Consider the following 12,604-nt stretch of genomic DNA (forward strand, 5'->3'; position numbering starts at 1 on the left):
ATGGGCCCCACTGCTTCTGCCTCCTTCTCTCTCGGACTCTATTATCTACCCGAATAGATAAAGTGACCAAGCTGTCTAGGTCACTAGGCTCTGGATAAGATATCAGCTCGTCCTTGAGTTGCTCCGACAACCTCTGGTAAAAAGCCGCTTGTAGTGACTCCTCATTCCAACCACTCTCCACAGACAATGTCCTGAACTCGATCATAAAGTCTGCCACACTGCGAGCTCCTTGGCGAAGAGTGAACAGACGTTTAGCTGCGTCCTTACCTCGGACTGGATGGTCAAAAAGCCTTCTCATCTCTCCTGTGAATTCCTGGTATGAAGCCATGCAGGTCTCCTGTCGTTCCCAAATGGCTGAAGCCCATTCCAGAGCTCTTCCACGCAGCAGTTCAATAACAAAGGCTATCCTAGCCTTGTCAGTGGCGTAAGAATGGGGCTGCAGATCAAACACTAACCCACACTGCATAAGAAACGAACGGCATCTTCCCAAATCCCCTTCATATTTATCAGGCGTCGGTACCTTGGGTTCACGGAAGGAAACCGCATCAGACACGGCAGGTGAGATGGGTGAAACAGGTGGTGAATGAATCGCCAGCAAACTGAGCTGATCCTGGATTTGTGTCAAGCTAGCAGATAAATTCTGGATTGCACCCGCTATCTCCTGTAGCGCCGTCTTGTGTTGTCCCAATGTCTTCCCCTGCTGGGTAATGGCATGGCAAACGGAATCCAGGTCCGCTGGGTTCATCCTTGGCCGGATCGTTCTGTCACGTTTCTTCAAAATCGAACCCAGAAGCAGACCAGGACAAGGAGAGTAGGAAGAAGGTGAGTATTTATTTACAAGTGAATGTGAATGGGTAGATATATCCAGGTGGTGTAGCGGGCAGCGGTGGTGAGTTGATGGGAGTAAATAGGTGGATCCAATGGGGAAGCGGAATCCTCCGACGACCAGGCGGGAATGGGGTAAATGATCCGGGTGAGTAACTGAAGACAGAACAAACGGAGGTAAGTTTAAGGCAAGCAAGACGTACAAAACAACAAAACAAATTCTATCCAACTTGAGGCTGATACTATGGCACAACATGGCTAACGATCCGGCAGGGAATGGTTGTCAGGTCCGGGCTTATGAAGAGGAGAGATGATGATCAGGACCAGGTGTGCAGATAGCTGATGGGATACAGGTGCGGGTAATCAGAACTTCCAACTGGCTACATTGCCCGGCAACCAGACAGGGTGCGTTCCAGGACGCCGGAAAAAACACTCCAGGACAGAACACTGGCAAAAAACAGACTCAGGAAACGGGATTCGTGACACATGTAGTACGTTCTATGGATGGCCTTAAACGACAGTAATTTATGTCTGAGATTATATGAACATGACTGGGCATTCAAACATATCTGTATGCATTCATCATCATCATCCATAGCTTATACCAGGTCTCCTCACATTTTAGTTTTACATGTTTTTTTAGTGTTTTTTTTACATGTTTTTGTTTTGTGTCATCGAGAAAAACCTTTATCAAACCTTGATACAGTTTGGATATCAACTGTGGAGGTGTCACGACTTCTACCGAAGTCGTTGCCTCTCCTTGTTCGGGCGGTGCTCGGCGTTCGACGTCACCGGTCTTCTAGCCATCATTGATCAATTTTTCATTTTCCATTGGTTTTGTCTTGTCTTCCCACACACCTGTTTTCAATCCCATTCATTACCTGTTGTGTATTTAACCCTCTGTTTCCCCTCATGTCTTTGTCAGAGATTGTTTATTGTCAGTGTAGTGTTTTTTGTTGTATAGGTGCGCGACGGGTCTTCGTACCCATATTTGTTTATGTTCTTTTCCTGTTTAGTGTTATGGAGCATGTTACTAGGACATTATTAAAAGACTCCATTTTACACTCCGTTTGACTCTCCTGCGCCTGGCTTCCCTGCCACCTATACACATATGCCTGACAGAATCTCTGACCAACAATATGAAGTCAGCAGGAGAGGACACTCTGCTCATGGAGCTGGAGGAACGCGTTCAGGAACAAGCGAGGGAGCTTGACTGTATAAGCTCCATCATGGATCGCATTGTCCAGAATATGGATTGCTGGGAGAGACAGGGAGTTTCTCCAGCGCCACCACCACCACCACAACCGGAATCTCCCTTGAACGTTTTTTCCTCTCCGGAATCAAAGATCCATTTATCCCTACCCATGGGATACAATGGAGATACTGCCGGCTGCCAGGGTTTCCTCCTTAAGCTGAACTTATATCTAGCCACGGCCTTGCCAGTACCATCTGACCGTGAGAAGAGTTACGCCCTCGTCTCATGCCTCACCGGGAAAGCCCTGGAATGGGCCAGCGCTGTGTGTAGAAGGGAGGATGCGGCGTTGGACCATTTTGAGGAGTTCACCCGCCAATTCCGGCAAGTATTCGATCATCCACCTGAAGGCAAAGCAGCGGGGGAGCTCCTCTATCATCTGAGGCAGGAGACGAGGAGTGCACAGGAGTTTGCTTTGGAGTTTAGGACCTTGGCTGCCGTCGCTGGATGGAGCGACAGGGCCCTGATCGACCATTACCATTGTAGTCTACGCGAGGACGTCCGTCGGGAGCTGGCCTGTAGAGACACCAACCTCACCTTCGACCAGCTGGTGGACATGTCCATCAAGCTGGACAACATGCTGGCTACTCGTGGACGTCTAGATCGGGGTCTGGTTGTTCCATCCTCTCGCACCCTCTCTCCCGAACCTATGGAATTGGGAGGGATGGTGCGCAGGGAGACCGGAGGGGGTTCCCGCTCGAGCACCATTCATGGTCGCAGAGGGCACACTGCTGGTCGGTGCCGGGTTGGTTCCTCTGGGAATAGAGAAGGCAGGCAGGGCATTCTGGCTTCACCCCAGGTGAGTAGGCACCATTCTCATCCAGAGCCCTCTGCTGCACTAATGTTTGTCTCGGTCTCTTTTCCTGATTTTTCACTGCATTCCCAGTATAAGGCGCTAGTAGATTCAGGTGCGGCTGGGAATTTCATTAATAAAAGTTTAGCTCATAATGAATGGGATTGAAAACAGGTGTGTGGGAAGACAAGACAAAACCAATGGAAAATGAAAAATGGATCAATGATGGCTAGAAGACCGGTGACGTCGAACGCCGAGCACCGCCCGAACAAGGAGAGGCAACGACTTCGGTAGAAGTCGTGACAGGAGGTTTGTCAGACTGCCTTAAAACATTATCTGGCTTGTCCAGTGTTTTGCTGCACAGAGAGAATAAAGTGTTGTGTCTGCAAAAATGTAATTCCTTTCCATGGCCTTCCCTGGCCACCTGACCCTGCTGAGATCCCTGTCGCCATCTGATCCTCCTAAAATGAGGCATGATAAAGAATTACCTTGGTGTACATTTAGAAATATTATACAAGAATAGAATCAATGGTTCAATATTAGAAATGACCATTATTCCCAGATCCCAGACTGTAGCTTTAAACTGCTGTCCTGTACAGATCCACAGATGATGCAATCTCCATTGCACTCCACACTGCCCTTTCCCACCTAGACAAAACACCTATGTGAGAATGCTATTCATTGTGTGCTCAGTCCCCTCCTGTACAACCTGTTCACTCATGACTGCACGGCCAGGCACGACTCCAACACCGTCATTCAATTTGCCGATGACACAGTGGTAGACCTGATCACCAACAATGACGAGACAGCCTATAGGGAGGTCAGAGACCTGGTCGTGTGGTGCCAGGACAACAACCTCTCCCTCAACGTGATCAAGACAAAGGAGATAATTGTGGACTACAGGAAAAAGAAAACTGAGCACGCTCCCATTCTCCTCGACGGGGCTGCAGTGGAGCAGGTTGAGAGCTTCAAGTTCCTTTGTGTCCACATCAACAAACTAACATGGTCCAAACACACAAAGACAGTCGTGAAGAGGGCACAACAAAACCTATTCCCCCTCAGGAGACTGAAAAGATTTGTCATGGGTCCTCAGATCCTCAAAAGGTTCTACATCTGCACCATCGAGAGCATCCCGACTGGTTGCATCACAGCCTGGTATGGCAACTGCTCAGCCTCCGACCGCAAGGCACTATAGAGGGTGGTGCGAGCGGCCCAGTACATCACTGGGGCCAAGCTTCCTGCCATCCAGCACCGAGGAAGGCCCTACACATTGTCAAAGACTCCAGCCTTTAATTACTTGTTACTTTTATCTTGTCACGACCCGGCTCAAAGCCCGTAACAAAAGGGAGACAACGTGGAGATAAGGAGTAACAAAATATATATTTATTAAATTAAGTAAATTAAGTACAATATACAATGGTGTGTGTAATCAGTTGTGTAAGTGAGTGTTTTGCATGCATGAATGTGATAATGCAGGGTGTTGAAAGGTGCCAAAGCAAATAACCAGAAGGCCACAAAGATACACATTGTGACTAATACAATTTGTGTGACTAATACAATTTAATTTGAAGCTACTGTAGGTCTACCCATCAATTCAAGATTTTTGAACTTTGTATCATTCACTGATATTGTTAATACAGGCATACTGCAAAATTCACCTGAGCTCCGTGGACTGGTCTTCCCTGGCTTTCTGACCCTGCTGCTGGGACCTGCTGTTGTTTTCATTTTTCCTTTGTCTTTTTTCTCTTTTGCACATTTTGTTGGTGCATTGGGGGGATGGAATTATTTTATTTATAATTTTTTTCTCAGGGGGAGGGTCTGTGGGTGGGGGTTTGGATGGTTGAGGGGCAGCTCTTGGGGAACTGTGGGGGGGATCTTGGAGGGCTACTGGCCTGGCGGTTGGGAGCTTGGGCCGGGTCCCCATTTTTGACCTTGTGGGAGATCTGTCAACGTGCCTTTGAGCAGGTTGTTGACTCTGGTTGCTTCTTGAGCAGGGCGTTGATCCTGGTTGCTTCTTGAGCAGGGCGTTGATCCTGGTTGCTTCTTGAGCAGGGCGTTGACCCTGGTTGCTTCTTGAGCAGGGTGTTGACCCTGGTTGCTTCTTGAGCAGGGTGTTGACCCTGGTTGCTTCTTGAGCAGGGTGTTGACCCTGGTTGCTTCTTGAGCAGGGTGTTGATCCTGGTTGCTTCTTGAGCAGGGTGTTGATCCTGGTTGCTTCTTGAGCAGGGTGTTGACCCTGGTTGCTTCTTGAGCAGGGTGTTGATCCTGGTTGCTTCTTGAGCAGGGTGTTGATCCTGGTTGCTTCTTGAGCAGGGTGTTGATCCTGGTTGCTTCTTGAGCAGGGTGTTGACCCTGGTTGCTTTTGTGTGTCTCTCTGGATGGGAGGCTGTTACATGACTAATGTGATGTAGTTGTTAAGCGGCTTCACTGCAAGTATATTGTATATTTTAAATATTCAATAAAAAAATATATAATAATGAAAAATATTATGATTAGACTGTAGTTTACTACAGTGTCTGTAAACAAATATGGATAATAGAAAGAAGTGGAGGGAACTCACCAATGTGAGTCAAAGTGCAATCAAAAAATGTAATCATCATTGAAAAGGAAAAGGCACAACGCGCACATAGGTTAGGCTACTATGGTGAGCGACCACTGTGCCTTTTCATTTTTGATTAAAATTGATTACCCATTTTATTTGTCTCTGCGTGCAAATCGTCCTCCTTAAAGGTAGGCTATATCCAATAGGCCCATGCAAAACTTAGCAAGTGTTGCTGTCATCATTCGTCCTGCTTCCAGTTCAGTAGTCATACCTGTGAGATCAGGGGCGCTTGTGGTCTCAATTAAATAGAGTAGGCTATAGCCTATACATGGACGGAGACACGGGCAGTTATCTTTCCAAGGAAATGTACTTCCTATAGGTCTATGATTAGGCTATAGTTTACTATATTGCCTAGAAATATGACAGAATATTGATCACTCATATTTTTCCATCTGAAAATCTTCCCACTCCTAACAGGTAGGCTGTAAAAATAGCTCAAGAGAAAGTGCAAGTCTCTCCAACTCTGCTCTCTTCAAACTACATCTATCATATTGGCTGACATAGCCCAATAATAGCAATATAAGGGCCATGTGAGAATCTATTTCCAAAGTTATTTTTGAGCATTTGATATTGCCTATGGGGTGCAAAATTGCTGGAACCATGGCCGGCAAGTGAGCTGCGTCACATACGCCTAAAATAACATTGTGGGACTGTGGTTGGGTTTGGGACCAGTTCTTGCAGTAGCAGGTAGGAGTTGGACAGACAGCCAGCGGGAGCAGTAATGTTAGAGCTGTTTATTACTGTGTGAAAAGTAGGGAATTAGGTAGGGAAACTGACAGATCAATAACGTTACATTGCCATACTGACTAATTAAACTAACACTGCACTGAAAAATCATCAGAATATCAATCTTCAATCATTTGGCCGGTGGTTTCATCGTTTGATTCAGGTTTAGTGTGATTGAGAGAAAAATAATAGCTAATTTTAGCCCATTTTTGGCCAGCTCTCTCTAATGCTACATCAACTGGCGAAAGCTAGCCAAGTTAATTCACTTCTGAAACGGAACAAAAAAGGCTAGAAAACCTTTCCGTACAAACAACAGCTCTTAGATAGCGATATGAGGCGGCTATTATTACTATCTGACAGATAATTAGAGGCTAGAGCTGACCTGGCTGTGGTAGCTACTAGCTAGCGTAGCTTATTCATTCACTTCAGTCGAGAGGGGATGAAACATTAGCTAACATTACATGTCAGTTACAATACTAGTTTAGCACTGCGAATAAACACTAGTTTAGCTTTTTTCTGTTAAGTTCAACAGAAGTTACCTTGCCAGCTACATCATTAAACTAAAGAGTAGCCAGTCTCTGCTCTGCTTTCTTTTACAACTCGTGAAAGAGCACAACACATACACACTGAACTATGCTCAACTCTCCCATGCTGGTCCAGCCAGCCATCCAGAAGCTTTTCCTTCATACAGCCTGTCAGCCCGCTCTGTGGTGTCAGACCATCCTATATCCAGTCAGCTGAACACTCCAAACAGCCTACCAGACAGGTTGGAGGCATCCGCATGGTCTTAAAGCAGACTGTTGCCGCTTTTTGTATCACATTGCAATGATAACAATGTGAGTGACTAAAATGCAATTTCAGAATGTGGGAGGGACATGACCCCCGTCCCCAGTGAAAATTGCGCCCCTGGAATATACTTTATCAGCGGATGAAAGGTTAACAAAAATGTTAGTCATCCTGTAAACCTACTCTCCCCTCCCTCCATGATGAATTTCCCTGAAATGGAGTTATGCACCATAAAATGAGGAAAATGGCTCTTTCAATGGACTGTAATGACTTTGTTGTTGCTAGGATGGAGGCCTTGTAGTGTGATGTACAGAAAGACGGGCCATTATTTCAACAGGTTTCATTTCACACTGGATCCCTGTTTTGGTGTTGACCATTACTTTATAATAATTGATGTCCTGTTCATGGCAGAAATGGAATCTCTCTATCTATCTTTCTCTGTCTCACACACGCAGGCACGCTCTCTCAAATAAGCACGCACTCGTTCTCGCGCTCTCTCGCTCTTACTCTCTATTTCCCCTCTCCAATTACTTTTTGCGGTTTTCCACAGAAGTTAAAGAAATGCAATGTCAGATAAACAACTGATGGCAAATATGAAGCATTCTGCCAGATAGACTACAATGTGCAGATTGCAGACGTGTACCGCGAGTGCAGTGTACCAGTGGCGCCATCTACAAGGTGAGCAAAGAAGAATTCGACACAGCTCCGGACTCTCTCTCGGAGGAATACGGAGTGAGGATTACACAGTTTCCTCAACGAATCAGTTGTACTATAGACAATGTCGTGGAGGTAAATTGACACCGAACCTACCTGAATGTAAGTGTTCCACCTTGTATTTAATGTAAACTATAAATGCCAATTTAGACTTTAGAAGTGCGCGCTCCTGTTATCACCTGCTTGAGGATGGGCATTTATTTTAGGCGTATGTTTTGTACCATCGTTACATTTATCATTGCCTTTTTATTTCAATAGATCTCTCTGTTTTCTATCTATCTATATCTATTTTGGGTAGACCTATCGAAAGTAACGTAATAGTGTGAATTCCTGATAAGATAACATTTGCAATTGTTGATGGGTCTAGTGAAACGTGAAAAGGAAACTACTATATTGGCAGCATTTATAGTAACTTTATTTGAAGGTTTTACTATCTCTTCCGCTCCCACTTATTTAACAGTAGCAAAAGCAGTTAATTGATAGGACGTCCTTAAGTGAATTGCTCTCCTGCTATACCAAAAAATATTATATTATTAATGTATTAATGGAGTCAAGTCCAATGCACATTGTTTTTTTTTCTGTAAACATTCAGCACAATGTAACGTCTGTTCCTCCTTCAAAATGCTCATTGGCTGCATTGATGGTTGTAGTATTTACAGCAGAATCTCACCGATTAAAAACTCTGTATTGTATTCAACTAATGCCCATTTCTGAACAAGGAGAAACGATTACCCTTTAACGGGTTGAGCTACTGACCTTCAAGACTCACAGTGTGGTTTGCTAAAAGCTCTGGAATTATTTACCCTGGCTTTTAGACGGTGTCGTCTTACCAAACCGCTGCAATTAACTGCTGCTGCTCACTTCCAGTGCTTTTATAAGCCATTTATTCAAACATTCTAGGCCTTTACAGGTATATACTCTCCAGTAGCGATGCGTGGGTAAAATCAGTGGGGAAGCCAAGCCATAAAAAAGCCATATTACACCCTACGTGTTGTGATATGTGCGTTCTTTGCTCGAGAACCTGTTAGTTCATAAGCCACACCTTTGTTTCATCACAAAACCAGAGAGCAACATCTGTCTGGTGGAGTCCACAAATCATACAGTTAGTTACCCGACGCTGGCTGCAACCTGGTCTCATTTCGTATTGTTTTGTATGATATGTTACATTTCGGATGGTATGTATTCATTTGTGGATGCCCATCACCCATTTTGTATGATATGTTACGAATTACAATTCGTATTATATGTAGCTAAAAGTAGTAAGTTGTTGAAAAGTTGCTAATTAGCTACAATGCTAAATTTGTCCGTTATGAGATTCAAACTCACAACATTGGTTTGCTAGATGTGTATGTGCCCACTGGAAGACAACAACATATCGAGATGCAATAACTAAAGTTTTTTTTCTGTCAATAACGTTTGGCTTTTGATGTGATGTGATTGGTGTAAAACCAAATCCAAACTGGCTACCCTTGGCACTGTTAATTGATGCAACAGGACTATTCACAGTTGAGCTCACTCAGTTTAGCTCAGTGCTGATTGGCTATTATTGTATCATTTTCTAATCAAGGGAGGCCAAATGCTTGCTGGCTTCCCTTGCATTCAGTGCTACGGGCGGCAACAATATTATACTATTTTTGATCAGACAGCATCAGATAGATGGGCTACAGAGACAGAGGGGCTCTGTTTTGCTCGCTCAGATGCTTTCCCTGTGAGATACATTCAGCCTCTTGCAAATTGAAGGACAATTATGAAACACAGAGAGACGAACGCTAAATAATTTAATAAAACAAGTTATTGGTACATTTTTGGGGGGAAGCCTGACTTCCCTTGGCAACCATGAATACACGCCACTGATACTCTCCCCAATACCCCATACGTTTAATCGTGTACGTCCTTTCAAATCCCAGCTTAAAAAGGGATAGATCAGCAATTTAGATTTTTTAAATATTTTTTTTACATTAGTTTCCTTACCTTGAAAGTGGTGTATGGACAACGAATGTCTGCAATCCACACTTTGGTTTAGCTACACTAGCCACTGCAAACAATGAGCAGCATGAGCATTGTGGGATCAATGTTACAGTCACTCCTTGTCCATAGACTGGAAACAAATATCTAAAAATGCTGTCCCTTTAACTTGATGAGTTATAGTACAGTACTCTCCTTATGCACTCACTTTGTATTGGGTTGTATGCTGGCACTGTACCTCCTGTAGTGCACTGTACCCACTGAAACGGAGCTAGGGAGGGTTTTACCGCCTCATTGACTGTGTTTTCATGGCATCATATTAAATCATGTCCACACACAATGACTGGTGGTTGATCTCTTCCAGGTCAACCACTTATGAGGGTTCATTCAGCAGCTAGTCCTCCTGCCTCTGCCTGCCTGCTTGCAGGCCTTTCTCTCTGGGGCTGGGTCCTCAGTATCCAAGGTCACTGAAGGGGGAAGCGCTCACATGTTTAATCTAGCCAAGCTAGAGCCACTTGATTGCTCACAGTCTCACAAGGGGGACGTGTGATAAGCATGGACACTTAAAGCTGCAATATGTAACTTTTTGGGAGACCTGAACATATTCACATAGAAATATATGTAATAGATCTGTCATTGTCATGGAAAGTAAGTCTAAGACGTGGTAGAGCTGTTCTATGTGTGCTATTTCTATGCTTTCATTTTTTGCGACTTTTACTTTTGTACACCAGCTTCAAACAGCTGAAAATACAATATTTGTAGTTATAGAAAATATATTTCACAGCGGGTTAGATGGTACAATTATTATTATTTAACTGGGCAAGTCAGTTAAGAACAAATTCTTATTTTCAATGACAGCCTAGGAACAGTGGGTTAACTGCCTGTTCAGGGGCAGAACGACAGATTTTAACTTGTCAGCTCGGGAATTTGAACTTTCAACCTTCGGTTACTAGTCCAATGCTCTAACCACTAGGCTACCCTGTCGCCCTGCTTCTCTACACTATACTTTCTTGTTTTGTCACATAAACTGATATTAGGTGAACTATTCGTATTTTAGAAACCAGGAAATTGCGGAATGATTTCTGCACAGTGCACCTTTAATAGCCTGACAAGTGAAGTGGTTATCACCAAATAACGAGTGGGGAGCCTCAGCCGGCCCAACCACAGCTTGGTCTAATTGAATATTGTTTTCCAGGCAGAGCTGGATTGCCTGCTTAGGCGTTGTCATTGGACTGTAGTCTCTCATTTGTTGTGCAGGCCACTGAAGTAGACGTTCCACTGAGAATATGCCATGAAAAGGCTTTTGACATGTTTTCAGGTCTCTTGCGGGAAGGCCAGAGCGTCAAACGTGCACTCTAAACGCTGAATAAGAGGGTGTGAACGATGCTGAATGGGTGTAGACAAAGAAGAGCTCTTCACTAGATACCAAAACATTCAAAGGCCATTTTTTCAAAAGTGAGTTTACAAGTCTATCAACTTTCAAAGCAGAATTGCTTTCCCATTGTTCCTCAAAAATATAGTGTATGATATACCATTTTGTAGTGCTGAGTCTCTACTTTTATCCAATGTAAAAAATAAATAAAAAAAAGTTGCTACATAAGACCGAATCCAGGTGGTGAGTCACATATGCTACTGTAAAAGCTCCAAATGCTTTAGAGGGAAAACATCCTCCCATTGTTCAGGCATATCCCTATCCCTCATAAAGCTAACTGGAATTTACATTGAAACAATCCATCTCCCATGCTTGTTTGTGTTCTTTTGGTGAAGCAACAAAGAAAATATTTGCATATTCAAATATTAAAGGACTAGCCTCCTTATGCCCATCTGTATTTTTCATTTTTGCTTTATGACAGCTGTGACCAATACCATGCCTTATTTAAATTTTTAAGTCCGATTTTTCATATTATAGAATTTCAAATGTTTCATTCTGGTTTTCAGAATGACCTTTGCTGCTGTTTCTGACATCCCAGGTTTAGTACCTTGGTAGGGGTCAATTCCATTTCAGTTTGCTCTGTTCAGAAAAGTAATTCATGCTGAACTGACTCTATTAACATTGGGATTAGGGATGTTAACGGTTAACTGTTAATCGGCCCAAGAATACGCTTGACCGCTCATGCTTATCGGTTTATAGGTGCATTTGCAAGATTTAGTGGCATTAAATTGGCCACTAAATGCTATTTTAGTTAGTCGTCATGTATCTTATTTATCACACGCACACAGCATACATACAGCATACATACTGTACAGAGCCTAGTTTGAGGAGAAGAATAGCCTATTACCTGTCCGCTGATATTGGAGTGACACATGTGCTTTTATAAGCCCAGTCATTGTGCATTGCGCAACAAATAACTATTCTAAATGCAATTGCGTGTTAAAAACTGTTTTGATGGCCACGATTTAATAGAGGTGCTTGTAATTTAAGCACGCATCCCATTTGTCATTCGCCTGCATAGGCTATAGTCAACAGTATGCGGGTATCAGTGTGTCACCCACCACTTTGCAACATGAGCTTGACGCAGTATAATTGTTTGAAACCTGAACGTTTTTACTTTAGTTCAAATAATGAGTCATTTCTTACCTTGCTTCAAAGTAGCCTAGTGAAAATCCAACCTTCATGCCATTAACCATCGTTTCTCTACTCTATTGGTTTTCATATCAACTTTCTTTCATTGTCCAGAAGCCAAAGGCACAATCCTAGCCATGTTAGTTTCTGCTATTAGAATCCCCATCTTTGTAAGTTTCAAACTGAGATTTTCATCTCTGTCACAAATGGAATCGCTCGCATTAGGTTCACTGTTTAGAACAGTGTTTTCCTGTGAATTGCATTTTGGGAAATGTTTGAAAATTACTTGCCCCCCCCTTCCCACCCTGCCTAGCAACAGGTTGGTTGTCATTTCCCACTCCCCCATATCTCTATCTGCTCACCCGCCCCACCACCACT

General features: G+C 43.7%; 1 protein-coding gene across 1 annotated transcript in view; it reads left to right on the top strand.

Annotated features, from left to right (window-relative positions):
• Positions 1–7,285: 7,285 nt before the first annotated feature.
• The window catches only part of LOC109908917 (G-protein coupled receptor 4), a 31,402-nt gene continuing 26,083 nt past the window's right edge, over positions 7,286–12,604 (top strand). Inside the window, exon 1 of the mRNA XM_031796667.1 lies at positions 7,286–7,800. The gene's annotated coding sequence lies outside the window, so the exon portion shown is untranslated. The remainder of the gene's footprint in view (positions 7,801–12,604) is intronic.

Source organism: Oncorhynchus kisutch, linkage group LG18, assembly GCF_002021735.2.
Source record: "Oncorhynchus kisutch isolate 150728-3 linkage group LG18, Okis_V2, whole genome shotgun sequence".
Lineage (NCBI taxonomy): Eukaryota > Metazoa > Chordata > Actinopteri > Salmoniformes > Salmonidae > Oncorhynchus > Oncorhynchus kisutch.